The sequence below is a fragment of the Tachysurus fulvidraco genome, chromosome 15, assembly GCF_022655615.1.
Source record: "Tachysurus fulvidraco isolate hzauxx_2018 chromosome 15, HZAU_PFXX_2.0, whole genome shotgun sequence".
Lineage (NCBI taxonomy): Eukaryota > Metazoa > Chordata > Actinopteri > Siluriformes > Bagridae > Tachysurus > Tachysurus fulvidraco.
In genome coordinates this window covers 17,168,438-17,194,219 of record NC_062532.1, presented here as the reverse complement: position 1 = coordinate 17,194,219, position 25,782 = coordinate 17,168,438, and the positions used below count along the sequence as shown (strand labels likewise).

Below are 25,782 nucleotides of genomic sequence, written 5' to 3'. Positions count from 1 at the left end.
CGATCAATGGCTCATGGATCAATCAGAAAGGGTAACATCGATTCATGCTGGGGCCATTAGTTCTTGTTCTTTGAGGAATATTTTTAACAATGAAACCAATCTCTGTCAGTAAGGGTCGTTCCATGGTCTGGGGGAGTGTTGTTTATAAAACCTGTTGTCAGTGGCAGCTTTATAGACAAGATAAATAATCACATGTTGTATTTCCACATGCTATACCCTCAGTTGCATCATCAAGCAGCTTCAACTGACAACAGGTGTTTTAAATGGCTAGCTTTCTAAAGCAAGTGATCTTGTCATAATCATATTCGACCAATGGCTCATGGATCAATCAGAAAGGGTAACATGGATTCATGCTGGGGCCATTAGTTCTTGTTCGTTGAGGAATATTTTTACAATGAAACCAATCTCTGTCAGTAAGGGTCGTTCCATGGTCTGGGGGAGTGTTTATAAAACCTGTTGTCAGTTGCAGCTTTATAGACAAGATAAATCATCACTTGTATTTCCATGTGCATTTTGGAAGTGAAGAGTATAAGTGTTTCTAATAAAGCAGTCAGTAAGGGTATAGACAAGATCCCCAAGTATATACTGTCCATTAATATGCGAGTATTGGCAGTGAAGTCCAGAAGGGGACACCCAGAGTTGAACCGGGGACCTCTTGATCTGCAGTCAAATGCTCTACCACTGAGCTATACCCCCAGGTGCAACAACATCAAGCAGCTTCAACTGACAACAGGTGTGTTTTAAATGGCTAGCTTTCTAAAGCAAGTGATCTTGTCATAATCATATTCGACCAATGGCTCATGGATCAATCAGAAAGGGTAACATGGATTCATGCTGGGGCCATTAGTTCTTGTTCGTTGAGGAATATTTTTACAATGAAACCAATCTCTGTCAGTAAGGGTCGTTCCATGGTCTGGGGGAGTGTTTATAAAACCTGTTGTCAGTTGCAGCTTTATAGACAAGATAAATCATCAAGCAACATCAAACAGCTTCAACTGACAACAGGTGTGTTTTAAATGGCTAGCTTTCTAAAGCAAGTAATCTTGTCATATTCTTATTCGATCAATGGCTCATGGATCAATCAGAAAGGGTAACATGGATTCATGCTGGGGCCATTAGTTCTTGTTCTTTGAGGACTATTTTTAACAATGAAACCAATCTCTGTCAGTAAAGGTCGTTCCATGGTCTGGGGGAGTGTTGTTTATAAAACCTGTTGTCAGTGGCAGCTTTATAGACAAGATAAATAATCACATGTTGTATTTCCACATGCTATACCCTCAGTTGCATCATCATCAAGCAGCTTCAACTGACAACAGGTGTGTTTTAAATGGCTAGCTTTCTAAAGCAAGTGATCTTGTCATAATCATATTCGACCAATGGCTCATGGATCAATCAGAAAGGGTAACATGGATTCATGCTGGGAATATTTTTACAATGAAACCAATCTCTGTCAGTAAAGGTCGTTCCATGGTCTTGGGGAGTGTTGTTTATAAAACCTGTTGTCAGTTGCAGCTTTATAGACAAGATAAATCATCACATGTATTTCCATGTGCATTTTGGAAGTGAAGAGTATAAGTGTTTCTAATAAAGCAGTCAGTAAGGATATAGACAAGATCCCCAAGTATATACTGTCCATTTCCATGCAAGTATTGGCAGTGAAGTCCAGAAGGGGGCACCCAGAGTTGAACCAGGGACCTCTTGATCTGCAGTCAAATGCTCTACCACTGAGCTATACCCCCAGGTGCATCATCATCAAGCAGCTTCAACTGACAACAGGTGTGTTTTAAATGGCTTGCTTTCTAAAGCAAGTGATCTTGTCATATTAAAATTCGATCAATGGCTCATGGATCAATCAGAAAGGGTAACATGGATTCATGCTGGGGCCATTAGTTCTTGTTCTTTGAGGAATATTTTTAACAATGAAACCAATCTCTGTCAGTAAAGGTCGTTCCATGGTCTGGGGGAGTGTTTTTTATAAAACCTGTGTTCAGTTGCAGCTTTATAGACAAGATAAATAATCACATGTTGTATTTCCACATGCTATACCCCCAGTTGCATCATCGTCAAGCAGCTTCAACTGACAACAGGTGTGTTTTAAATGGCTAGCTTTCTAAAGCAAGTGATCTTGTCATATTAAAATTCGATCAATGGCTCATGGATCAAACAGAAAGGGTAACATGGATTCATGCTGGGGCCATTAGTTCTTGTTCTTTGAAGAATATTTTTACAATGAAACCAATCTCTGTCAGTAAGGGTCGTTCCATGGTCTGGGGGAGTGTTGTTTATAAAACCTGTTGTCAGTTGCAGCTTTATAGACAAGATAAATCATCACATGTATTTCCATGTGCATTTTGGAAGTGAAGAGTATAAGTGTTTCTAATAAAGCAGTCAGTAAGGATATAGACAAGATCCCCAAGTATATACTGTCCATTTCCACGCGAGTATTGGCAGTGAAGTCCAGAAGGGGGCACCCGGAGTTGAACCGGGGACCTCTTGATCTGCAGTCAAATGCTCTACCACTGAGCTATACCCCCAGGGTGCATCAACATCAAGCAGCTTCAACTGACAACAGGTGTGTTTAAAATGGATAGCTTTCTAAAGCAAGTGATCTTGTCATAATCATATTCGACCAATGGCTCATGGATCAATCAGAAAGGCTAACATGGATTCATGCTGGGGCCATTAGTTCTTGTTCTTTGAGGAATATTTTTAACAATGAAACCAATCTCTGTCAGTAAAGGTCGTTCCATGGTCTGAGGGAGTGTTGGTTATAAAACCTGTTGTCAGTGGCAGCTTTATAGACAAGATAAATAATCACATGTTGTATTTCCACATGCTATACCCTCAGTTGCATCATCATCAAGCAGCTTCACTGACAACTGGTGTGTTTTAAATGGCTAGCTTTCTAAAGCAAGTGATCTTGTCATAATCATATTCGACCAATGGCTCATGGATCAATCAGAAAGGGTAACATGGATTCATGCTGGGGCCATTAGTTCTTGTTCTTTGAGGAATATTTTTACAATGAAACCAATCTCTGTCAGTAAAGGTAGTTTCATGGTCTGGGGAAGTGTTGTTTATAAAACCTGTTGTCAGTTGCAGCTTTATAGACAAGATAAATCATCACATGTATTTCCATGTGCATTTTGGAAGTGAAGAGTATAAGTGTTTCTAATAAAGCAGTCAGTAAGGGTATAGACAAGATCCCCAAGTATATACTGTCCATTTCCACGCAAGTATTGGCAGTGAAGTCCAGAAGGGGGCAGCCGGAGTTGAACGGGGGACCTCTTGATCTGCAGTCAAATGCTCTACCACTGAGCTATACCCCCAGGTGCATCATCATCAAGCAGCTTCAACTGACAACAGGTGTGTTTTAAATGGCTAGCTTTCTAAAGCAAGTAATCTTGCTTTAGAAGATTACTTTTTAACAATGAAACCAATCTCTGTCTGTAAAGGTCGTTCCATGGTCTGGGGGAGTGTTGTTTATAAAACCTGTTGTCAGTGGCAGCTTTATAGACAAGATAAATAATCACATGTTGTATTTCCACATGCTATACCCTCAGTTGCATCATCATCAAGCAGCTTCAACTGACAACAGGTGTGTTTTAAATGGCTAGCTTTCTAAAGAAAGTGATCTTGTCATAATCATATTCGACCAATGGCTCATGGATCAATCAGAAAGGGTAACATGGATTCATGCTGGGGCCATTTGTTCTTGTTCGTTGAGGAATATTTTACTATGAAACCAATCTCTGTCAGTAAGGGTCGTTCCATGGTCTGGGGGAGTGTTTATAAAACCTGTTGTCAGTTGCAGCTTTATAGACAAGATAAATCATCACATGTATTTCCATGTGCATTTTGGAAGTGAAGAGTATAAGTGTTTCTAATAAAGCAGTCAGTAAGGGTATAGACAAGATCCCCAAGTATATACTGTCCATTTCCATGCGAGTATTGGCAGTGAAGTCCAGAAGGGGACACCCGGAGTTGAACCGGGGACCTCTTGATCTGCAGTCAAATGCTCTACCACTGAGCTATACCCCCAGGTGCATCATCATCAAGCAGCTTCAACTGACAACAGGTGTGTTTTAAATGGCTAGCTTTCTAAAGCAAGTAATCTTGTCATATTAAAATTCGATCAATGGCTCATGGATCAATCAGAAAGGGTAACATGGATTCATGCTGGGGCCATTAGTTCTTGTTCTTTGAGGAATATTTTTAACAATGAAACCAATCTCTGTCAGTAAGGGTCGTTCCATGGTCTGGGGGAGTGTTGTTTATAAAACCTGTTGTCAGTGGCAGCTTTATAGACAAGATAAATAATCACATGTTGTATTTCCACATGCTATACCCTCAGTTGCATCATCAAGCAGCTTCAACTGACAACAGGTGTTTTAAATGGCTAGCTTTCTAAAGCAAGTGATCTTGTCATAATCATATTCGACCAATGGCTCATGGATCAATCAGAAAGGGTAACATGGATTCATGCTGGGGCCATTAGTTCTTGTTCGTTGAGGAATATTTTTACAATGAAACCAATCTCTGTCAGTAAGGGTCGTTCCATGGTCTGGGGGAGTGTTTATAAAACCTGTTGTCAGTTGCAGCTTTATAGACAAGATAAATCATCACTTGTATTTCCATGTGCATTTTGGAAGTGAAGAGTATAAGTGTTTCTAATAAAGCAGTCAGTAAGGGTATAGACAAGATCCCCAAGTATATACTGTCCATTAATATGCGAGTATTGGCAGTGAAGTCCAGAAGGGGACACCCAGAGTTGAACCGGGGACCTCTTGATCTGCAGTCAAATGCTCTACCACTGAGCTATACCCCCAGGTGCAACAACATCAAGCAGCTTCAACTGACAACAGGTGTGTTTTAAATGGCTAGCTTTCTAAAGCAAGTGATCTTGTCATAATCATATTCGACCAATGGCTCATGGATCAATCAGAAAGGGTAACATGGATTCATGCTGGGGCCATTAGTTCTTGTTCGTTGAGGAATATTTTTACAATGAAACCAATCTCTGTCAGTAAGGGTCGTTCCATGGTCTGGGGGAGTGTTTATAAAACCTGTTGTCAGTTGCAGCTTTATAGACAAGATAAATCATCAAGCAACATCAAACAGCTTCAACTGACAACAGGTGTGTTTTAAATGGCTAGCTTTCTAAAGCAAGTAATCTTGTCATATTCTTATTCGATCAATGGCTCATGGATCAATCAGAAAGGGTAACATGGATTCATGCTGGGGCCATTAGTTCTTGTTCTTTGAGGACTATTTTTAACAATGAAACCAATCTCTGTCAGTAAAGGTCGTTCCATGGTCTGGGGGAGTGTTGTTTATAAAACCTGTTGTCAGTGGCAGCTTTATAGACAAGATAAATAATCACATGTTGTATTTCCACATGCTATACCCTCAGTTGCATCATCATCAAGCAGCTTCAACTGACAACAGGTGTGTTTTAAATGGCTAGCTTTCTAAAGCAAGTGATCTTGTCATAATCATATTCGACCAATGGCTCATGGATCAATCAGAAAGGGTAACATGGATTCATGCTGGGAATATTTTTACAATGAAACCAATCTCTGTCAGTAAAGGTCGTTCCATGGTCTTGGGGAGTGTTGTTTATAAAACCTGTTGTCAGTTGCAGCTTTATAGACAAGATAAATCATCACATGTATTTCCATGTGCATTTTGGAAGTGAAGAGTATAAGTGTTTCTAATAAAGCAGTCAGTAAGGATATAGACAAGATCCCCAAGTATATACTGTCCATTTCCATGCAAGTATTGGCAGTGAAGTCCAGAAGGGGGCACCCAGAGTTGAACCAGGGACCTCTTGATCTGCAGTCAAATGCTCTACCACTGAGCTATACCCCCAGGTGCATCATCATCAAGCAGCTTCAACTGACAACAGGTGTGTTTTAAATGGCTTGCTTTCTAAAGCAAGTGATCTTGTCATATTAAAATTCGATCAATGGCTCATGGATCAATCAGAAAGGGTAACATGGATTCATGCTGGGGCCATTAGTTCTTGTTCTTTGAGGAATATTTTTAACAATGAAACCAATCTCTGTCAGTAAAGGTCGTTCCATGGTCTGGGGGAGTGTTTTTTATAAAACCTGTGTTCAGTTGCAGCTTTATAGACAAGATAAATAATCACATGTTGTATTTCCACATGCTATACCCCCAGTTGCATCATCGTCAAGCAGCTTCAACTGACAACAGGTGTGTTTTAAATGGCTAGCTTTCTAAAGCAAGTGATCTTGTCATATTAAAATTCGATCAATGGCTCATGGATCAAACAGAAAGGGTAACATGGATTCATGCTGGGGCCATTAGTTCTTGTTCTTTGAAGAATATTTTTACAATGAAACCAATCTCTGTCAGTAAGGGTCGTTCCATGGTCTGGGGGAGTGTTGTTTATAAAACCTGTTGTCAGTTGCAGCTTTATAGACAAGATAAATCATCACATGTATTTCCATGTGCATTTTGGAAGTGAAGAGTATAAGTGTTTCTAATAAAGCAGTCAGTAAGGATATAGACAAGATCCCCAAGTATATACTGTCCATTTCCACGCGAGTATTGGCAGTGAAGTCCAGAAGGGGGCACCCGGAGTTGAACCGGGGACCTCTTGATCTGCAGTCAAATGCTCTACCACTGAGCTATACCCCCAGGGTGCATCAACATCAAGCAGCTTCAACTGACAACAGGTGTGTTTAAAATGGATAGCTTTCTAAAGCAAGTGATCTTGTCATAATCATATTCGACCAATGGCTCATGGATCAATCAGAAAGGGTAACATGGATTCATGCTGGGGCCATTAGTTCTTGTTCTTTGAGGAATATTTTTAACAATGAAACCAATCTCTGTCAGTAAAGGTCGTTCCATGGTCTGGGGGAGTGTTGGTTATAAAACCTGTTGTCAGTGGCAGCTTTATAGACAAGATAAATAATCACATGTTGTATTTCCACATGCTATACCCTCAGTTGCATCATTATCAAGCAGCTTCAACTGACAACAGGTGTGTTTTAAATGGCTAGCTTTCTAAAGCAAGTGATCTTGTCATAATCATATTCGACCAATTGCTCATGGATCAATCAGAAAGGGTAACATGCATTCATGCTGGGGCCATTAGTTCTTGTTCGTTGAGGAATATTTTTACAATGAAACCAATCTCTGTCAGTAAGGGTCGTTCCATGGTCTGGGGGAGTGTTGTTTATAAAACCTGTTGTCAGTTGCAGCTTTATAGACAAGATAAATCATCACATGTATTTCCATGTGCATTTTGGAAGTGAAGAGTATAAGTGTTTCTAATAAAGCAGTCAGTAAGGGTATAGACAAGATCCCCAAGTATATACTGTCCATTTCCATGCGAGTATTGGCAGTGAAGTCCAGAAGGGGGCACCCGGAGTTGAACCGGGGACCTCTTGATCTGCAGTCAAATGCTCTACCACTGAGCTATACCCCCAGGTGCATCATCATCAAGCAGCTTCAACTGACAACAGGTGTGTTTTAAATGGCTAGCTTTCTAAAGCAAGTGATCTTGTCATAATTATATTCGATCAATGGCTCATGGATCAATCAGAAAGGGTAACATGGATTCATGCTGGGGCCATTCGTTCTTGTTCTTTGAGGAATTTTTTTAACAATGAAACCAATCTCTGTCAGTAAAGGTCGTTCCATGGTCTGGGGGAGTGTTGTTTATAAAACCTGTTGTCAGTTGCAGCTTTATAGACAAGATAAATCATCACATGTTGTATTTCCACATGCATTTTGGCAGCTTCAATCCGCTTCAAGCAACTTCAAGCAGCTTCAAGCCGCTACAAGCAACTTCAAGCCGCTTCAAGCAACTTCAACTGACAACATGTGTGTTTTAAATGGCAATTGATCTTGTCATATTCATATTCGATCAATGGCTCATGGATCAATCAGAAAGGGTAACATTAGTTAGGGGCCATTAGTTCTTGTTCTTTGAGGAATATTTTTAACAATGAAACCAACTTCAACTGACAATATGTGTGTTTTAAATGGCAATTGATCTTGTCATATTCATATTCGATCAATGGCTCATGGATCAATCAGAAAGGGTAACATGGATTCATGCTGGGGCCATTAGTTCTTGTTCTTTGAGGAATATTTTTAACAATGAAACCAATCTCTGTCAGTAAGGGTCGTTCCATGGTCTGGGGGAGTGTTGTTTATAAAACCTGTTGTCAGTTGCAGCTTTAAAGACAAGATAAATAATCACATGTTGTATTTCCACATGCTATACCCCCAGTTGCATCATCATCAAGCAGCTTCAACTGACAACAGGTGTGTTTTAAATTGCTAGCTTTCTAAAGCAAGTGATCTTGTCATAATCATATTCGACCAATGGCTCATGGATCAATCAGAAAGGGTAACATGGATTCATGCTGGGAATATTTTTACAATGAAACCAATCTCTGTCAGTAAAGGTCGTTCCATGGTCTGGGGGAGTGTTGTTTATAAAACCTGTTGTCAGTTGCAGCTTTATAGACAAGATAAATCATCACATGTATTTCCATGTGCATTTTGGAAGTGAAGAGTATAAGTGTTTCTAATAAAGCAGTCAGTAAGGATATAGACAAGATCACCAAGTATATACTGTCCATTTCCACGCGAGTATTGGCAGTGAAGTCCAGAAGGGGGCACCCGGAGTTGAACCGGGGACCTCTTGATCTGCAGTCAAATGCTCTACCACTGAGCTATACCCCCAGGGTGCATCAACATCAAGCAGCTTCAACTGACAACAGGTGTGTTTTAAATGGCTAGCTTTCTAAAGCAAGTGATCTTGTCATATTCATATTCGACCAATGGCTCATGGATCAATCAGAAAGGCTAACATGGATTCATGCTGGGGCCATTAGTTCTTGTTCTTTGAGGAATATTTTTACAATGAAACCAATCTCTGTCAGTAAAGGTCGTTCCATGGTCTGGGGGAGTGTTGTTTATAAAACCTGTTGTCAGTTGCAGCTTTATAGACAAGATAAATCATCACATGTTGTATTTCCACATGCATTTTGGCAGCTTCAATCCGCTTCAAGCAACTTCAAGCCGCTTCAAGCAGCTTCAAGCCGCTACAAGCAACTTCAAGCCGCTTCAAGCAACTTCAACTGACAACATGTGTGTTTTAAATGGCAATTGATCTTGTCATATTCATATTCGATCAATGGCTCATGGATCAATCAGAAAGGGTAACATTAGTTAGGGGCCATTAGTTCTTGTTCTTTGAGGAATATTTTTAACAATGAAACCAACTTCAACTGACAATATGTGTGTTTTAAATGGCAATTGATCTTGTCATATTCATATTCGATCAATGGCTCATGGATCAATCAGAAAGGGTAACATGGATTCATGCTGGGGCCATTAGTTCTTGTTCTTTGAGGAATATTTTTAACAATGAAACCAATCTCTGTCAGTAAGGGTCGTTCCATGGTCTGGGGGAGTGTTGTTTATAAAACCTGTTGTCAGTTGCAGCTTTACAGACAAGATAAATAATCACATGTTGTATTTCCACATGCTATACCCCCAGTTGCATCATCATCAAGCAGCTTCAACTGACAACAGGTGTGTTTTAAATGGCTAGCTTTCTAAAGCAAGTGATCTTGTCATAATCATATTCGACCAATGGCTCATGGATCAATCAGAAAGGGTAACATGGATTCATGCTGGGAATATTTTTACAATGAAACCAATCTCTGTCAGTAAAGGTCGTTCCATGGTCTGGGGGAGTGTTGTTTATAAAACCTGTTGTCAGTTGCAGCTTTATAGACAAGATAAATCATCACATGTATTTCCATGTGCATTTTGGAAGTGAAGAGTATAAGTGTTTCTAATAAAGCAGTCAGTAAGGATATAGACAAGATCCCCAAGTATATACTGTCCATTTCCACGCAAGTATTGGCAGTGAAGTCCAGAAGGGGCACCCGGAGTTGAACCGGGGACCTCTTGATCTGCAGTCAAATGCTCTACCACTGAGCTATACCCCCAGGGTGCATCAACATCAAGCAGCTTCAACTGACAACAGGTGTGTTTTAAATGGATAGCTTTCTAAAGCAAGTGATCTTGTCATAATCATATTCGACCAATGGCTCATGGATCAATCAGAAAGGCTAACATGGATTCATGCTGGGGCCATTAGTTCTTGTTCTTTGAGGAATATTTTTACAATGAAACCAATCTCTGTCAGTAAAGGTCGTTCCATGGTCTGGGGGAGTGTTGTTTATAAAACCTGTTGTCAGTTGCAGCTTTATAGACAAGATAAATCATCACATGTTGTATTTCCACATGCATTTTGGCAGCTTCAATCCGCTTCAAGCAACTTCAAGCCGCTTCAAGCAGCTTCAAGCCGCTACAAGCAACTTCAAGCCGCTTCAAGCAACTTCAAATGACAACATGTGTGTTTTAAATGGCAATTGATCTTGTCATATTCATATTCGATCAATGGCTCATGGATCAATCAGAAAGGGTAACATTAGTTAGGGGCCATTAGTTCTTGTTCTTTGAGGAATATTTTTAACAATGAAACCAACTTCAACTGACAATATGTGTGTTTTAAATGGCAATTGATCTTGTCATATTCATATTCGATCAATGGCTCATGGATCAATCAGAAAGGGTAACATGGATTCATGCTGGGGCCATTAGTTCTTGTTCTTTGAGGAATATTTTTAACAATGAAACCAATCTCTGTCAGTAAGGGTCGTTCCATGGTCTGGGGGAGTGTTGTTTATAAAACCTGTTGTCAGTTGCAGCTTTACAGACAAGATAAATAATCACATGTTGTATTTCCACATGCTATACCCCCAGTTGCATCATCATCAAGCAGCTTCAACTGACAACAGGTGTGTTTTAAATGGCTAGCTTTCTAAAGCAAGTGATCTTGTCATAATCATATTCGACCAATGGCTCATGGATCAATCAGAAAGGGTAACATGGATTCATGCTGGGAATATTTTTACAATGAAACCAATCTCTGTCAGTAAAGGTCGTTCCATGGTCTGGGGGAGTGTTGTTTATAAAACCTGTTGTCAGTTGCAGCTTTATAGACAAGATAAATCATCACATGTATTTCCATGTGCATTTTGGAAGTGAAGAGTATAAGTGTTTCTAATAAAGCAGTCAATAAGGATATAGACAAGATCCCCAAGTATATACTGTCCATTTCCATGCAAGTATTGGCAGTGAAGTCCAGAAGGGGGCACCCGGAGTTGAACCGGGGACCTCTTGATCTGCAGTCAAATGCTCTACCACTGAGCTATACCCCCAGGGTGCATCAACATCAAGCAGCTTCAACTGACAACAGGTGTGTTTTAAATGGATAGCTTTCTAAAGCAAGTGATCTTATCATAATCATATTCGACCAATGGTTCATGGATCAATCAGAAAGGCTAACATGGATTCATGCTGGGGCCATTAGTTCTTGTTCTTTGAGGAATATTTTTACAATGAAACCAATCTCTGTCAGTAAAGGTCGTTCCATGGTCTGGGGGAGTGTTGTTTAAAAAAACCTGTTGTCAGTGGCAGCTTTATAGACAAGATAAATCTTCACATGTTGTAATTCCACATGCATTTTGGCAACTTCAAGTCAATTCAAGCCGCTACAAGCCGCTTCAAGCCGCTACAAGCCGCTTCAAGCCGCTACAAGCCGTTTCAAGCCGCTTCAAGCAACTTCAACTGACAACAGGTGTGTTTTAAATGGATAGCTTTCTAAAGCAAGTGATCTTGTCATATTCATATTCGATCAATGGCTCATGGATCAATCAGAAAGGGTAACATGGATTCATGCTGGGGCCATTAGTTCTTGTTCTTTGAGAAATATTTTTAACAATGAAACCAATCTCTGTCAGTAAAGGTCGTTCCATGGTCTGGGGGAGTGTTGGTTATAAAACCTGTTGTCAGTTGCAGCTTTATAGACAAGATAAATCATCACATGTTGTATTTCCACATGCATTTTGGCAGCTTCAATCCGCTTCAAGCAACTTCAAGCCGCTTCAAGCAGCTTCAAGCCGCTACAAGCAACTTCAAGCCACTTCAAGCAACTTCAACTGACAACATGTGTGTTTTAAATGGCAATTGATCTTGTCATATTCATATTCGATCAATGGCTCATGGATCAATCAGAAAGGGTAACATTAGTTAGGGGCCATTAGTTCTTGTTCTTTGAGGAATATTTTTAACAATGAAACCAATCTCTGTCAGTAAGGGTCGTTCCATGGTCTGGGGGAGTGTTGTTTATAAAACCTGTTGTCAGTTGCAGCTTTACAGACAAGATAAATAATCACATGTTGTATTTCCACATGCTATACCCCCAGTTGCATCATCATCAAGCAGCTTCAACTGACAACAGGTGTGTTTTAAATGGCTAGCTTTCTAAAGCAAGTGATCTTGTCATAATCATATTCGACCAATGGCTCATGGATCAATCAGAAAGGGTAACATGGATTCATGCTGGGAATATTTTTACAATGAAACCAATCTCTGTCAGTAAAGGTCGTTCCATGGTCTGGGGGAGTGTTGTTTATAAAACCTGTTGTCAGTTGCAGCTTTATAGACAAGATAAATCATCACATGTATTTCCATGTGCATTTTGGAAGTGAAGAGTATAAGTGTTTCTAATAAAGCAGTCAGTAAGGATATAGACAAGATCCCCAAGTATATACTGTCCATTTCCACGCAATTATTGGCAGTGAAGTCCAGAAGGGGGCACCCGGAGTTGAACCGGGGACCTCTTGATCTGCAGTCAAATGCTCTACCACTGAGCTATACCCCCAGGGTGCATCAACATCAAGCAGCTTCAACTGACAACAGGTGTGTTTTAAATGGATAGCTTTCTAAAGCAAGTGATCTTGTCATAATCATATTCGACCAATGGCTCATGGATCAATCAGAAAGGCTAACATGGATTCATGCTGGGGCCATTAGTTCTTGTTCTTTGAGGAATATTTTTACAATGAAACCAATCTCTGTCAGTAAAGGTCGTTCCATGGTCTGGGGGAGTGTTGTTTATAAAACCTGTTGTCAGTTGCAGCTTTATAGACAAGATAAATCATCACATGTTGTATTTCCACATGCATTTTGGCAGCTTCAATCCGCTTCAAGCAACTTCAAGCCGCTTCAAGCAGCTTCAAGCCGCTACAAGCAACTTCAAGCCGCTTCAAGCAACTTCAAATGACAACATGTGTGTTTTAAATGGCAATTGATCTTGTCATATTCATATTCGATCAATGGCTCATGGATCAATCAGAAAGGGTAACATTAGTTAGGGGCCATTAGTTCTTGTTCTTTGAGGAATATTTTTAACAATGAAACCAACTTCAACTGACAATATGTGTGTTTTAAATGGCAATTGATCTTGTCATATTCATATTCGATCAATGGCTCATGGATCAATCAGAAAGGGTAACATGGATTCATGCTGGGGCCATTAGTTCTTGTTCTTTGAGGAATATTTTTAACAATGAAACCAATCTCTGTCAGTAAGGGTCGTTCCATGGTCTGGGGGAGTGTTGTTTATAAAACCTGTTGTCAGTTGCAGCTTTACAGACAAGATAAATAATCACATGTTGTATTTCCACATGCTATACCCCCAGTTGCATCATCATCAAGCAGCTTCAACTGACAACAGGTGTGTTTTAAATGGCTAGCTTTCTAAAGCAAGTGATCTTGTCATAATCATATTCGACCAATGGCTCATGGATCAATCAGAAAGGGTAACATGGATTCATGCTGGGAATATTTTTACAATGAAACCAATCTCTGTCAGTAAAGGTCGTTCCATGGTCTGGGGGAGTGTTGTTTATAAAACCTGTTGTCAGTTGCAGCTTTATAGACAAGATAAATCATCACATGTATTTCCATGTGCATTTTGGAAGTGAAGAGTATAAGTGTTTCTAATAAAGCAGTCAGTAAGGATATAGACAAGATCCCCAAGTATATACTGTCCATTTCCATGCAAGTATTGGCAGTGAAGTCCAGAAGGGGGCACCCGGAGTTGAACCGGGGACCTCTTGATCTGCAGTCAAATGCTCTACCACTGAGCTATACCCCCAGGGTGCATCAACATCAAGCAGCTTCAACTGACAACAGGTGTGTTTTAAATGGATAGCTTTCTAAAGCAAGTGATCTTATCATAATCATATTCGACCAATGGTTCATGGATCAATCAGAAAGGCTAACATGGATTCATGCTGGGGCCATTAGTTCTTGTTCTTTGAGGAATATTTTTACAATGAAACCAATCTCTGTCAGTAAAGGTCGTTCCATGGTCTGGGGGAGTGTTGTTTAAAAAAACCTGTTGTCAGTGGCAGCTTTATAGACAAGATAAATCTTCACATGTTGTAATTCCACATGCATTTTGGCAACTTCAAGTCAATTCAAGCCGCTACAAGCCGCTTCAAGCCGCTACAAGCCGCTTCAAGCCGCTACAAGCCGTTTCAAGCCGCTTCAAGCAACTTCAACTGACAACAGGTGTGTTTTAAATGGATAGCTTTCTAAAGCAAGTGATCTTGTCATATTCATATTCGATCAATGGCTCATGGATCAATCAGAAAGGGTAACATGGATTCATGCTGGGGCCATTAGTTCTTGTTCTTTGAGGAATATTTTTAACAATGAAACCAATCTCTGTCAGTAAAGGTCGTTCCATGGTCTGGGGGAGTGTTGGTTATAAAACCTGTTGTCAGTTGCAGCTTTATAGACAAGATAAATCATCACATGTTGTATTTCCACATGCATTTTGGCAGCTTCAATCCGCTTCAAGCAACTTCAAGCCGCTTCAAGCAGCTTCAAGCCGCTACAAGCAACTTCAAGCCGCTTCAAGCAACTTCAACTGACAACATGTGTGTTTTAAATGGCAATTGATCTTGTCATATTCATATTCGATCAATGGCTCATGGATCAATCAGAAAGGGTAACATTAGTTAGGGGCCATTAGTTCTTGTTCTTTGAGGAATATTTTTAACAATGAAACCAACTTCAACTGACAATATGTGTGTTTTAAATGGCACTTGATCTTGTCATATTCATATTCGATCAATGGCTCATGGATCAATCAGAAAGGGTAACATGGATTCATGCTGGGGCCATTAGTTCTTGTTCTTTGAGGAATATTTTTAACAATGAAACCAATCTCTGTCAGTAAGGGTCGTTCCATGGTCTGGGGGAGTGTTGTTTATAAAACCTGTTGTCAGTTGCAGCTTTACAGACAAGATAAATAATCACATGTTGTATTTCCACATGCTATACCCCCAGTTGCATCATCATCAAGCAGCTTCAACTGACAACAGGTGTGTTTTAAATGGCTAGCTTTCTAAAGCAAGTGATCTTGTCATAATCATATTCGACCAATGGCTCATGGATCAATCAGAAAGGGTAACATGGATTCATGCTGGGAATATTTTTACAATGAAACCAATCTCTGTCAGTAAAGGTCGTTCCATGGTCTGGGGGAGTGTTGTTTATAAAACCTGTTGTCAGTTGCAGCTTTATAGACAAGATAAATCATCACATGTATTTCCATGTGCATTTTGGAAGTGAAGAGTATAAGTGTTTCTAATAAAGCAGTCAGTAAGGATATAGACAAGATCCCCAAGTATATACTGTCCATTTCCACGCAATTATTGGCAGTGAAGTCCAGAAGGGGGCACCCGGAGTTGAACCGGGGACCTCTTGATCTGCAGTCAAATGCTCTACCACTGAGCTATACCCCCAGGGTGCATCAACATCAAGCAGCTTCAACTGACAACAGGTGTGTTTTAAATGGATAGCTTTCTAAAGCAAGTGATCTTGTCATAATCATATTCGACCAATGGCTCATGGATCAATCAGAAAGGCTAACATGGATTCATGCTGGGGCCATTAGTTCTTGTTCTTTGAGGAATATTTTTACAATGAAACCAATCTCTGTCAGTAAAGGTCGTTCCATGGTCTGGGGGAGTGTTGTTTATAAAACCTGTTGTCAGTTGCAGCTTTATAGACAAGATAAATCATCACATGTTGTATTTCCACATGCATTTTGGCAGCTTCAATCCGCTTCAAGCAACTTCAAGCCGCTTCAAGCAGCTTCAAGCCGCTACAAGCAACTTCAAGCCGCTTCAAGCAACTTCAAATGACAACATGTGTGTTTTAAATGGCAATTGATCTTGTCATATTCATATTCGATCAATGGCTCATGGATCAATCAGAAAGGGTAACATTAGTTAGGGGCCATTAGTTCTTGTTCTTTGAGGAATATTTTTAACAATGAAACCAACTTCAACTGACAATATGTGTGTTTTAAATGGCAATTGATCTTGTCATATTCATATTCGATCAATGGCTCATGGATCAATCAGAAAGGGTAACATGGATTCATGCTGGGGCCATTAGTTCTTGTTCTTTGAGGAATATTTTTAACAATGAAACCAATCTCTGTCAGTAAGGGTCGTTCCATGGTCTGGGGGCGTGTTGTTTATAAAACCTGTTGTCAGTTGCAGCTTTACAGACAAGATAAATAATCACATGTTGTATTTCCACATGCTATACCCCCAGTTGCATCATCATCAAGCAGCTTCAACTGACAACAGGTGTGTTTTAAATGGCTAGCTTTCTAAAGCAAGTGATCTTATCATAATCATATTCGACCAATGGTTCATGGATCAATCAGAAAGGGTAACATGGATTCATGCTGGGGCCATTAGTTCTTGTTCTTTGAGGAATATTTTTACAATGAAACCAATCTCTGTCAGTAAAGGTCGTTCCATGGTCTGGGGGAGTGTTGTTTAAAAAAACCTGTTGTCAGTGGCAGCTTTATAGACAAGATAAATCTTCACATGTTGTAATTCCACATGCATTTTGGCAACTTCAAGTCAATTCAAGCCGCTACAAGCCGCTTCAAGCCGCTACAAGCCGCTTCAAGCCGCTACAAGCCGTTTCAAGCCGCTTCAAGCAACTTCAACTGACAACAGGTGTGTTTTAAATGGATAGCTTTCTAAAGCAAGTGATCTTGTCATATTCATATTCGATCAATGGCTCATGGATCAATCAGAAAGGGTAACATGGATTCATGCTGGGGCCATTAGTTCTTGTTCTTTGAGAAATATTTTTAACAATGAAACCAATCTCTGTCAGTAAAGGTCGTTCCATGGTCTGGGGGAGTGTTGGTTATAAAACCTGTTGTCAGTTGCAGCTTTATAGACAAGATAAATCATCACATGTTGTATTTCCACATGCATTTTGGCAGCTTCAATCCGCTTCAAGCAACTTCAAGCCGCTTCAAGCAGCTTCAAGCCGCTACAAGCAACTTCAAGCCACTTCAAGCAACTTCAACTGACAACATGTGTGTTTTAAATGGCAATTGATCTTGTCATATTCATATTCGATCAATGGCTCATGGATCAATCAGAAAGGGTAACATTAGTTAGGGGCCATTAGTTCTTGTTCTTTGAGGAATATTTTTAACAATGAAACCAATCTCTGTCAGTAAGGGTCGTTCCATGGTCTGGGGGAGTGTTGTTTATAAAACCTGTTGTCAGTTGCAGCTTTACAGACAAGATAAATAATCACATGTTGTATTTCCACATGCTATACCCCCAGTTGCATCATCATCAAGCAGCTTCAACTGACAACAGGTGTGTTTTAAATGGCTAGCTTTCTAAAGCAAGTGATCTTGTCATAATCATATTCGACCAATGGCTCATGGATCAATCAGAAAGGGTAACATGGATTCATGCTGGGAATATTTTTACAATGAAACCAATCTCTGTCAGTAAAGGTCGTTCCATGGTCTGGGGGAGTGTTGTTTATAAAACCTGTTGTCAGTTGCAGCTTTATAGACAAGATAAATCATCACATGTATTTCCATGTGCATTTTGGAAGTGAAGAGTATAAGTGTTTCTAATAAAGCAGTCAGTAAGGATATAGACAAGATCCCCAAGTATATACTGTCCATTTCCACGCAATTATTGGCAGTGAAGTCCAGAAGGGGGCACCCGGAGTTGAACCGGGGACCTCTTGATCTGCAGTCAAATGCTCTACCACTGAGCTATACCCCCAGGGTGCATCAACATCAAGCAGCTTCAACTGACAACAGGTGTGTTTTAAATGGATAGCTTTCTAAAGCAAGTGATCTTGTCATAATCATATTCGACCAATGGCTCATGGATCAATCAGAAAGGCTAACATGGATTCATGCTGGGGCCATTAGTTCTTGTTCTTTGAGGAATATTTTTACAATGAAACCAATCTCTGTCAGTAAAGGTCGTTCCATGGTCTGGGGGAGTGTTGTTTATAAAACCTGTTGTCAGTTGCAGCTTTATAGACAAGATAAATCATCACATGTTGTATTTCCACATGCATTTTGGCAGCTTCAATCCGCTTCAAGCAACTTCAAGCCGCTTCAAGCAGCTTCAAGCCGCTACAAGCAACTTCAAGCCGCTTCAAGCAACTTCAAATGACAACATGTGTGTTTTAAATGGCAATTGATCTTGTCATATTCATATTCGATCAATGGCTCATGGATCAATCAGAAAGGGTAACATTAGTTAGGGGCCATTAGTTCTTGTTCTTTGAGGAATATTTTTAACAATGAAACCAACTTCAACTGACAATATGTGTGTTTTAAATGGCAATTGATCTTGTCATATTCATATTCGATCAATGGCTCATGGATCAATCAGAAAGGGTAACATGGATTCATGCTGGGGCCATTAGTTCTTGTTCTTTGAGGAATATTTTTAACAATGAAACCAATCTCTGTCAGTAAGGGTCGTTCCATGGTCTGGGGGAGTGTTGTTTATAAAACCTGTTGTCAGTTGCAGCTTTACAGACAAGATAAATAATCACATGTTGTATTTCCACATGCTATTCCCCCAGTTGCATCATCATCAAGCAGCTTCAACTGACAACAGGTGTGTTTTAAATGGCTAGCTTTCTAAAGCAAGTGATCTTGTCATAATCATATTCGACCAATGGCTCATGGATCAATCAGAAAGGGTAACATGGATTCATGCTGGGAATATTTTTACAATGAAACCAATCTCTGTCAGTAAAGGTCGTTCCATGGTCTGGGGGAGTGTTGTTTATAAAACCTGTTGTCAGTTGCAGCTTTATAGACAAGATAAATCATCACATGTATTTCCATGTGCATTTTGGAAGTGAAGAGTATAAGTGTTTCTAATAAAGCAGTCAGTAAGGATATAGACAAGATCCCCAAGTATATACTGTCCATTTCCATGCAAGTATTGGCAGTGAAGTCCAGAAGGGGGCACCCGGAGTTGAACCGGGGACCTCTTGATCTGCAGTCAAATGCTCTACCACTGAGCTATACCCCCAGGGTGCATCAACATCAAGCAGCTTCAACTGACAACAGGTGTGTTTTAAATGGATAGCTTTCTAAAGCAAGTGATCTTATCATAATCATATTCGACCAATGGTTCATGGATCAATCAGAAAGGCTAACATGGATTCATGCTGGGGCCATTAGTTCTTGTTCTTTGAGGAATATTTTTACAATGAAACCAATCTCTGTCAGTAAAGGTCGTTCCATGGTCTGGGGGAGTGTTGTTTAAAAAAACCTGTTGTCAGTGGCAGCTTTATAGACAAGATAAATCTTCACATGTTGTAATTCCACATGCATTTTGGCAACTTCAAGTCAATTCAAGCCGCTACAAGCCGCTTCAAGCCGCTACAAGCCGCTTCAAGCCGCTACAAGCCGTTTCAAGCCGCTTCAAGCAACTTCAACTGACAACAGGTGTGTTTTAAATGGATAGCTTTCTAAAGCAAGTGATCTTGTCATATTCATATTCGATCAATGGCTCATGGATCAATCAGAAAGGGTAACATGGATTCATGCTGGGGCCATTAGTTCTTGTTCTTTGAGAAATATTTTTAACAATGAAACCAATCTCTGTCAGTAAAGGTCGTTCCATGGTCTGGGGGAGTGTTGGTTATAAAACCTGTTGTCAGTTGCAGCTTTATAGACAAGATAAATCATCACATGTTGTATTTCCACATGCATTTTGGCAGCTTCAATCCGCTTCAAGCAACTTCAAGCCGCTTCAAGCAGCTTCAAGCCGCTACAAGCAACTTCAAGCCGCTTCAAGCAACTTCAACTGACAACATGTGTGTTTTAAATGGCAATTGATCTTGTCATATTCATATTCGATCAATGGCTCATGGATCAATCAGAAAGGGTAACATTAGTTAGGGGCCATTAGTTCTTGTTCTTTGAGGAATATTTTTAACAATGAAACCAACTTCAACTGACAATATGTGTGTTTTAAATGGCACTTGATCTTGTCATATTCATATTCGATCAATGGCTCATGGATCAATCAGAAAGGGTAACATGGATTCATGCTGGGGCCATTAGTTCTTGTTCTTTGAGGAATATTTTTAACAATGAAACCAATCTCTGTCAGTAAGGGTCGTTCCATGGTCTGGGGGAGTGTTGTTTATAAAACCTGTTGTCAGTTGCAGCTTTACAGACAAGATAAATAATCACATGTTGTATTTCCACATGCTATACCCCCAGTTGCATCATCATCAAGCAGCTTCAACTGACAACAGGTGTGTTTTAAATGGCTAGCTTTCTAAAGCAAGTGATCTTGTCATAATCATATTCGACCAATGGCTCATGGATCAATCAGAAAGGGTAACATGGATTCATGCTGGGAATATTTTTACAATGAAACCAATCTCTGTCAGTAAAGGTCGTTCCATGGTCTGGGGGAGTGTTGTTTATAAAACCTGTTGTCAGTTGCAGCTTTATAGACAAGATAAATCATCACATGTATTTCCATGTGCATTTTGGAAGTGAAGAGTATAAGTGTTTCTAATAAAGCAGTCAGTAAGGATATAGACAAGATCCCCAAGTATATACTGTCCATTTCCACGCAAGTATTGGCAGTGAAGTCCAGAAGGGGGCACCCGGAGTTGAACCGGGGACCTCTTGATCTGCAGTCAAATGCTCTACCACTGAGCTATACCCCCAGGTGCATCATCATCAAGCAGCTTCAACTGACAACAGGTGTGTTTTAAATGGCTTGCTTTCTAAAGCAAGTGATCTTGTCATATTAAAATTCGATCAATGGCTCATGGATCAATCAGAAAGGGTAACATGGATTCATGCTGGGGCCATTAGTTCTTGTTTTTTGAGGAATATTTTTAACAATGAAACCAATCTCTGTCAGTAAAGGTCGTTCCATGGTCTGGGGGAGTGTTTTTTATAAAACCTGTGGTCAGTTGCAGCTTTATAGACAAGATAAATAATCACATGTTGTATTTCCACATGCTATACCCCCAGTTGCATCATCGTCAAGCAGCTTCAACTGACAACTGGTGTGTTTTAAATGGCTAGCTTTCTAAAGCAAGTGATCTTGTCATAATCATATTCGACCAATGGCTCATGGATCAATCAGAAAGGGTAACATGGATTCATGCTGGGGCCATTAGTTCTTGTTCGTTGAGGAATATTTTACAATGAAACCAAACTCTGTCAGTAAGGGTCGTTCCATGGTCTGGGGGAGTGTTGTTTATAAAACCTGTTGTCAGTTGCAGCTTTATAGACAAGATAAATCATCACATGTATTTCCATGTGCATTTTGGAAGTGAAGAGTATAAGTGTTTCTAATAAAGCAGTCAGTAAGGGTATAGACAAGATCCCCAAGTATATACTGTCCATTTCCACGCAAGTATTGGCAGTGAAGTCCAGAAGGGGGCACCCGGAGTTGAACGGGGGACCTCTTGATCTGCAGTCAAATGCTCTACCACTGAGCTATACCCCCAGGTGCATCATCATCAAGCAGCTTCAACTGACAACAGGTGTGTTTTAAATGGCTAGCTTTCTAAAGCAAGTAATCTTGTCATATTCATAATCGATCAATGGCTCATGGATCAATCAGAAAGGGTAACATGGATTCATGCTGGGGCCATTAGTTCTTGTTCTTTGAGGAATATTTTTAACAATGAAACCAATCTCTGTCAGTAAAGGTCGTTCCATGGTCTGGGGGAGTGTTGTTTATAAAACCTGTTGTCAGTGGCAGCTTTATAGACAAGATAAATAATCACATGTTGTATTTCCACATGCTATACCCTCAGTTGCATCATCATCAAGCAGCTTCAACTGACAACAGGTGTGTTTTAAATGGCTAGCTTTCTAAAGCAAGTGATCTTGTCATAATCATATTCGACCAATGGCTCATGGATCAATCAGAAAGGGTAACATGGATTCATGCTGGGGCCATTAGTTCTTGTTCTTTGAGGAATATTTTTACAATGAAACAAATCTCTGTCAGTAAAGGTCGTTCCATGGTCTGGGGGAGTGTTGTTTATAAAACCTGTTGTCAGTTGCAGCTTTATAGACAAGAAAAATCATCACATGTATTTCCATGTGCATTTTGTAAGTGAAGAGTATAAGTGTTTCTAATAAAGCAGTCAGTAAGGATATAGACAAGATCACCAAGTATATACTGTCCATTTCCATGCAAGTATTGGCAGTGAAGTCCAGAATGGGGCACCCAGAGTTGAACCGGGGACCTCTTGATCTGCAGTCAAATGCTCTACCACTGAGCTATACCCCCAGGTGCAGCATCATCAAGCAGCTTCATCTGACAACAGGTGTGTTTTAAATGGCTAGCTTTCTAAAGCAAGTAATCTTGCTTTAGAAGATTACTTTTTAACAATGAAACCAATCTCTGTCTGTAAAGGTCGTTCCATGGTCTGGGGGAGTGTTGTTTATAAAACCTGTTGTCAGTGGCAGCTTTATAGACAAGATAAATAATCACATGTTGTATTTCCACATGCTATACCCTCAGTTGCATCATCATCAAGCAGCTTCAACTGACAACAGGTGTGTTTTAAATGGCTAGCTTTCTAAAGCAAGTGATCTTGTCATAATCATATTCGACCAATGGCTCATGGATCAATCAGAAAGGGTAACATGGATTCATGCTGGGGCCATTAGTTCTTGTTCGTTGAGGAATATTTTTACAATGAAACCAATCTCTGTCAGTAAGGGTCGTTCCATGGTCTGGGGGAGTGTTTATAAAACCTGTTGTCAGTTGCAGCTTTATAGACAAGATAAATCATCACTTGTATTTCCATGTGCATTTTGGAAGTGAAGAGTATAAGTGTTTCTAATAAAGCAGTCAGTAAGGGTATAGACAAGATCCCCAAGTATATACTGTCCATTTCCATGCGAGTATTGGCAGTGAAGTCCAGAAGGGGACACCCAGATTTGAACCGGGGACCTCTTGATCTGCAGTCAAATGCTCTACCACTGAGCTATACCCCCAGGTGCAACAACATCAAGCAGCTTCAACTGACAACAGGTGTGTTTTAAATGGCTAGCTTTCTAAAGCAAGTGATCTTGTCATAATCATATTCGACCAATGGCTCATGGATCAATCAGAAAGGGTAACATGGATTCATGCTGGGGCCATTAGTTCTTGTTCGTTGAGGAATATTTTTACAATGAAACCAATCTCTGTCAGTAAGGGTCGTTCCATGGTCTGGGGGAGTGTTTATAAAACCTGTTGTCAGTTGCAGCTTTATAGACAAGATAAATCATCACTTGTATTTCCATGTGCATTTTGGAAGTGAAGAGTATAAGTGTTTCTAATAAAGCAGTCAGTAAGGGTATAGACAAGATCCCCAAGTATATACTGTCCATTTCCATGCGAGTATTGGCAGTGAAGTCCAGAAGGGGGCACCCAGAGTTGAACCGGGGACCTCTTGATCTGCAGTCAAATGCTCTACCACTGAGCTATACCCCAAGGTGCAGCAACATCAAGCAGCTTCAACTGACAACAGGTGTGTTTTAAATGGCTAGCTTTCTAAAGCAAGTGATCTTGTCATATTCATATTCGATCAATGGCTCATGGATCAATCAGAAAGGGTAACATGGATTCATGCTGGGGCCATTAGTTCTTGTTCTTTGAGGAATATTTTTAACAATGAAACCAATCTCTGTCAGTAAAGGTCGTTCCATGGTCTGGGGGAGTGTTTTTTATAAAACCTGTGGTCAGTTGCAGCTTTATAGACAAGATAAATAATCACATGTTGTATTTCCACATGCTATACCCCCAGTTGCATCATCGTCAAGCAGCTTCAACTGACAACTGGTGTGTTTTAAATGGCTAGCTTTCTAAAGCAAGTGATCTTGTCATAATCATATTCGACCAATGGCTCATGGATCAATCAGAAAGGGTAACATGGATTCATGCTGGGGCCATTAGTTCTTGTTCTTTGAGGAATATTTTTAACAATGAAACCAATCTCTGTCAGTAAAGGTCGTTCCATGGTCTGGGGGAGTGTTTTTTATAAAACCTGTGGTCAGTTGCAGCTTTATAGACAAGATAAATAATCACATGTTGTATTTCCACATGCTATACCCCCAGTTGCATCATCGTCAAGCAGCTTCAACTGACAAATGGTGTGTTTTAAATGGCTAGCTTTCTAAAGCAAGTGATCTTGTCATAATCATATTCGACCAATGGCTCATGGATCAATCAGAAAGGGTAACATGGATTCATGCTGGGGCCATTAGTTCTTGTTCTTTGAGGAATATTTTTACAATGAAACCAATCTCTGTCAGTAAAGGTAGTTTCATGGTCTGGGGGAGTGTTGTTTATAAAACCTGTTGTCAGTTGCAGCTTTATAGACAAGATAAATCATCACATGTATTTCCATGTGCATTTTGGAAGTGAAGAGTATAAGTGTTTCTAATAAAGCAGTCAGTAAGGGTATAGACAAGATCCCCAAGTATATACTGTCCATTTCCACGCAAGTATTGGCAGTGAAGTCCAGAAGGGGGAACCCGGAGTTGAACGGGGGACCTCTTGATATGCAGTCAAATGCTCTACCACTGAGCTATACCCCCAGGTGCATCATCATCAAGCAGCTTCAACTGACAACAGGTGTGTTTTAAATGGCTAGCTTTCTAAAGCAAGTAATCTTGTCATATTCATAATCGATCAATGGCTCATGGATCAATCAGAAAGGGTAACATGGATTCATGCTGGGGCAATTAGTTCTTGTTCTTTGAGGAATATTTTTAACAATGAAACCAATCTCTGTCAGTAAAGGTCGTTCCATGGTCTGGGGGAGTGTTGTTTATAAAACCTGTTGTCAGTGGCAGCTTTATAGACAAGATAAATAATCACATGTTGTATTTCCACATGCTATACCCTCAGTTGCATCATCATCAAGCAGCTTCAACTGACAACAGGTGTGTTTTAAATGGCTAGCTTTCTAAAGCAAGTGATCTTGTCATAATCATATTCGACCAATGGCTCATGGATCAATCAGAAAGGGTAACATGGATTCATGCTGGGGCCATTAGTTCTTGTTCTTTGAGGAATATTTTTACAACGAAACAAATCTCTGTCAGTAAAGGTCGTTCCATGGTCTGGGGGAGTGTTGTTTATAAAACCTGTTGTCAGTTGCAGCTTTATAGACAAGAAAAATCATCACATGTATTTCCATGTGCATTTTGTAAGTGAAGAGTATAAGTGTTTCTAATAAAGCAGTCAGTAAGGATATAGACAAGATCACCAAGTATATACTGTCCATTTCCATGCAAGTATTGGCAGTGAAGTCCAGAATGGGGCTCCCAGAGTTGAACCGGGGACCTCTTGATCTGCAGTCAAATGCTCTACCACTGAGCTATACCCCCAGGTGCATCATCATCAAGCAGCTTCATCTGACAACAGGTGTGTTTTAAATGGCTAGCTTTCTAAAGCAAGTAATCTTGTCATATTCATATTCGATCAATGGCTCATGGAT

The 25,782-nt window shown here is 40.1% G+C and overlaps 24 non-coding genes across 24 annotated transcripts; all 24 read right to left on the bottom strand.

The window, feature by feature from the left end:
- Window positions 1–624: 624 nt before the first annotated feature.
- On the bottom strand, window positions 625–696 carry trnac-gca. Its single transcript has one exon. It is a non-coding gene; the product is annotated as a tRNA-Cys (tRNA).
- Window positions 697–1,667: 971 nt separating this feature from the next.
- Window positions 1,668–1,739, bottom strand: trnac-gca. Its single transcript has one exon. It is a non-coding gene; the product is annotated as a tRNA-Cys (tRNA).
- Window positions 1,740–2,462: 723 nt separating this feature from the next.
- On the bottom strand, window positions 2,463–2,534 carry trnac-gca. The gene has a single exon. It is a non-coding gene; the product is annotated as a tRNA-Cys (tRNA).
- A 723-nt stretch (window positions 2,535–3,257) lies between these two features.
- trnac-gca lies at window positions 3,258–3,329 on the bottom strand. Its single transcript has one exon. It is a non-coding gene; the product is annotated as a tRNA-Cys (tRNA).
- Window positions 3,330–3,969: 640 nt separating this feature from the next.
- On the bottom strand, window positions 3,970–4,041 carry trnac-gca. Its single transcript has one exon. It is a non-coding gene; the product is annotated as a tRNA-Cys (tRNA).
- Window positions 4,042–4,756: 715 nt separating this feature from the next.
- On the bottom strand, window positions 4,757–4,828 carry trnac-gca. Its single transcript has one exon. It is a non-coding gene; the product is annotated as a tRNA-Cys (tRNA).
- Window positions 4,829–5,799: 971 nt separating this feature from the next.
- trnac-gca lies at window positions 5,800–5,871 on the bottom strand. Its single transcript has one exon. It is a non-coding gene; the product is annotated as a tRNA-Cys (tRNA).
- A 723-nt stretch (window positions 5,872–6,594) lies between these two features.
- trnac-gca lies at window positions 6,595–6,666 on the bottom strand. The gene has a single exon. It is a non-coding gene; the product is annotated as a tRNA-Cys (tRNA).
- Window positions 6,667–7,390: 724 nt separating this feature from the next.
- Window positions 7,391–7,462, bottom strand: trnac-gca. The gene has a single exon. It is a non-coding gene; the product is annotated as a tRNA-Cys (tRNA).
- A 1,196-nt stretch (window positions 7,463–8,658) lies between these two features.
- Window positions 8,659–8,730, bottom strand: trnac-gca. The gene has a single exon. It is a non-coding gene; the product is annotated as a tRNA-Cys (tRNA).
- Window positions 8,731–9,935: 1,205 nt separating this feature from the next.
- trnac-gca lies at window positions 9,936–10,007 on the bottom strand. Its single transcript has one exon. It is a non-coding gene; the product is annotated as a tRNA-Cys (tRNA).
- A 1,206-nt stretch (window positions 10,008–11,213) lies between these two features.
- On the bottom strand, window positions 11,214–11,285 carry trnac-gca. The gene has a single exon. It is a non-coding gene; the product is annotated as a tRNA-Cys (tRNA).
- Window positions 11,286–12,718: 1,433 nt separating this feature from the next.
- trnac-gca lies at window positions 12,719–12,790 on the bottom strand. The gene has a single exon. It is a non-coding gene; the product is annotated as a tRNA-Cys (tRNA).
- Window positions 12,791–13,996: 1,206 nt separating this feature from the next.
- Window positions 13,997–14,068, bottom strand: trnac-gca. The gene has a single exon. It is a non-coding gene; the product is annotated as a tRNA-Cys (tRNA).
- A 1,588-nt stretch (window positions 14,069–15,656) lies between these two features.
- On the bottom strand, window positions 15,657–15,728 carry trnac-gca. Its single transcript has one exon. It is a non-coding gene; the product is annotated as a tRNA-Cys (tRNA).
- Window positions 15,729–17,978: 2,250 nt separating this feature from the next.
- Window positions 17,979–18,050, bottom strand: trnac-gca. Its single transcript has one exon. It is a non-coding gene; the product is annotated as a tRNA-Cys (tRNA).
- Window positions 18,051–19,256: 1,206 nt separating this feature from the next.
- trnac-gca lies at window positions 19,257–19,328 on the bottom strand. The gene has a single exon. It is a non-coding gene; the product is annotated as a tRNA-Cys (tRNA).
- A 1,588-nt stretch (window positions 19,329–20,916) lies between these two features.
- trnac-gca lies at window positions 20,917–20,988 on the bottom strand. The gene has a single exon. It is a non-coding gene; the product is annotated as a tRNA-Cys (tRNA).
- A 722-nt stretch (window positions 20,989–21,710) lies between these two features.
- On the bottom strand, window positions 21,711–21,782 carry trnac-gca. Its single transcript has one exon. It is a non-coding gene; the product is annotated as a tRNA-Cys (tRNA).
- A 723-nt stretch (window positions 21,783–22,505) lies between these two features.
- trnac-gca lies at window positions 22,506–22,578 on the bottom strand. Its single transcript has one exon. It is a non-coding gene; the product is annotated as a tRNA-Cys (tRNA).
- A 640-nt stretch (window positions 22,579–23,218) lies between these two features.
- On the bottom strand, window positions 23,219–23,290 carry trnac-gca. The gene has a single exon. It is a non-coding gene; the product is annotated as a tRNA-Cys (tRNA).
- A 409-nt stretch (window positions 23,291–23,699) lies between these two features.
- trnac-gca lies at window positions 23,700–23,771 on the bottom strand. The gene has a single exon. It is a non-coding gene; the product is annotated as a tRNA-Cys (tRNA).
- Window positions 23,772–24,805: 1,034 nt separating this feature from the next.
- On the bottom strand, window positions 24,806–24,877 carry trnac-gca. Its single transcript has one exon. It is a non-coding gene; the product is annotated as a tRNA-Cys (tRNA).
- Window positions 24,878–25,601: 724 nt separating this feature from the next.
- trnac-gca lies at window positions 25,602–25,672 on the bottom strand. Its single transcript has one exon. It is a non-coding gene; the product is annotated as a tRNA-Cys (tRNA).
- Window positions 25,673–25,782: the final 110 nt, after the last annotated feature.